The following is a 2,995-nucleotide window of genomic DNA, read 5'->3' as shown; positions in this document are numbered from 1 at the left end:
TTAATATCATAATCTTTTTCATTAATTTCGGAGCTTCTAATGTTAAAGTCTCTTGAATACAGCATAGTGTTAACTTGACGAGATTTCTTTCGGAACTGCCGAGGGAAAGCCGAATTTGTGTAGTCATGGTACGATCTGATTAAAGCTCGACATGTAAATTCAATATCAATCATTGTTAATTTACTTGACAGAAAAGTACAAGCGTTCAGTTATGGCTTAATGTTTAATTAGACATAGGTACTTTACGTCTCTGAAGGCAGCATTAGTAAATATGAATAACACCATAATAACTCATTATTATAAACGTATTATAAATGTTTTTCTTTCTTCTTTGCTTTTATATATTGTGTTGTGTGACTATTCAAGTAATACACATATGTTAAATTGAGAAATATATTTATTAAAAATAAAAAAAATACAACTTAATCATTAAACAAGACTGGAAAATGATAGTAAATTGTGGATCAATTTATTTGGGTGACAATAACGAAATATTATGACGTAAATAGACTTTGTAAAAAATTGTGCTTGAGTCAATGACATTTTTGATTTCCTACAACTTTTAACAACCTCGTCAAGATATAGATAGATAGAGCATCTGCAAAGAAATACGATCACTTTGTATGCCCTAGACTAACATAGTAGCGTATATAAAAGTAATTTATGCTCGCAGAAGTTTCAACCAGTACAAAGAGGAGTCCGTTGGAAGGCTTATATCGGGAAATAAACTCGTCTGACTCCTTGGCAAGACAAGGGAAAAAGATTACAGAATAGACACCTGTTTTACCGTTAGCAAGAAATTGATTAACCTTTTACTTTCATATTTAAAGGCTTTAGATTATTCTGTGGGTACCAGGGACATAGACTTAAAGGGTTGGCGGCGCTAGACGCTATGTGGACAACTGTAGTTTGACGGCGGTGAAACAGGTATTTAATCGATTTATTCTTATCTATTTGGAATATGTGTGATTATGTAAACGACGCTCCCACTGCTGGCATATTTGTATTCGCCAGCGCTCTTGAGGTACGGTTGTTGGCGGTGGTGACTTCTGAAATAGCAGAATAATGATTATGTTTAGTAGAGTCGATGACTATTAAGTAAAGGAGAAGAAAAATATTATACTGCGTGAATTGAGTATTTATAATGCAAAGTAAAGGATGAAGCAAGGGGAAGAAAATCGGAGATACGTATTTGAACAGGCTTGCCAGGTATACGGTACTCGTATTCTACCGAACCGTTCGGTATGTAAGTACTGTGTTCGGTGTTCGGTATACCAAAAATACCGAAGCTATGGGCGCGGATCGGTACTTTTTAACCGACTTAAAAAAAAGGAGGTTATCAATTCGGTTGTATTTTTTTTTTTTACCTTCAGAACTTCATCGTTTATGAACAGATTTGAAAAATTGTTTCGTTCGTCTAGGAATACTTTCAATTAGGCCCATAAGCACAAATCAGGATCTGATGATTGGATCCTAAAGGAAATCGAGGCGAACCGTTCAAATATTGTAGAACGCCTATGGTAATTTCGATATATGTATGTATGTATGTAAATACTTTATTGTACATAAAACACAAAAATAATACAAAAAGAAAACAACAAAACAAAGGCGAACTTATCCCTAAAAGGGATCTTTTCAGGCTAACCTAAACAGGAAAGGAAAACGTAAAGATAGGGGATATATTTAGGAGTAACTCGTGCATTTGCTTTTGAAAATCATCATTTGGTGAAGTAGAACTGATGGTGAAGACCCGAGCGACTACTCAATAACAAGTACTTCAGGGGTTGAATTTCAATTACTTTAACGCAGTTGCTAAGCAATTTAAGCTCATCGTAATTCATATGGTGAAATGGAACGGGTGATGAAGCACCAGGACTCTTCAATAATGAACGTCTCTGCATCGTAGAAAACAATTTTTCGTACAAGGTGACGAGCACTTGACATTAAACTATTGTATCTTAGATCTTTTACACTAAAAAGCGTGAAAAATTATATTAAAAATAATAGAACCTACTGAAAAAAACCATGAAAATAATTTTCTACCAGTCTGAAGTCGGTGCCTCAGCACGAGCCAGCAGGAGTGATTGAATTCCAATATACTCGTATATCTATAGTTGTAGGTGAGGTAGACGATTATAGGTCCACTCCTGCTGGCTCGTGCTGAGGCACCGACTTTAAACTGGTAGAAAATTATTTTCATGGTTTTTTGCAGTCGGTTCTATATTTTGTAATAATTTTCTGATATTTTTTTCTCCCTAATAAACGATTCAACTGTCAGATATTGTTGAAAACATTCTCTCATCTCAAAAGGCAATTATTTTTTATTAAATAAAGTCAAGAATAGAGATAACAAAGCTGCAGTTGAATTCAATGCTACACTGTTGAACTCCTGTATGTTGTAATCATTATAACTTCGCTCCAGCCACAAGCAATATGTGCAAACATTGCTCGTTACCTTGTTATTAATATTTGATATTTAGTTGCAAAATTAAGGTACAAATGTCGATTATTGGTAAGTTGAAAATACAAACTGACATAAAGATGCACAGAAAAATAAGACTAGCACTGGGAATCGAACCCAGGTCCTCGACCGTCCGGTCCGTTGACCAGCAGTGGTGTAGCGGTATAGCACGCGGTACGGAATACCGAGGACCTGGGTTCGATTCCCAGTGCTGGTGTTATTGTTCTGGTTTTTCTGTGCATCTATATTTCAGTTTGTATTTTCAATTTAGGTTTTACGGGATGACCGTAAAAGTAAAAATTTGGAATTGAAATAAAAAGTACAAAAAGATTCCAAAAAACCAATCCTATTGGTAAGTTATTTACTTTATCCTACTAATATTGATAAAAATAATAATATAATTAAGCATACATGTAATTATGATAAAAAATAACCTATGAAAATTGTTAGATAATTACATGTATCACATTTCAATTTCAATCAATCTTATGTTAATAATAACGTCGTTAAAAATGTTTACACCGGTTAAAACAA

The sequence above is a fragment of the Choristoneura fumiferana genome, chromosome 13, assembly GCF_025370935.1.
Source record: "Choristoneura fumiferana chromosome 13, NRCan_CFum_1, whole genome shotgun sequence".
Classification (NCBI taxonomy): Eukaryota; Metazoa; Arthropoda; class Insecta; order Lepidoptera; family Tortricidae; genus Choristoneura; species Choristoneura fumiferana.
The sequence above is the reverse complement of the archived record's forward strand: the minus strand, read 5'-3'. Positions refer to the sequence as shown.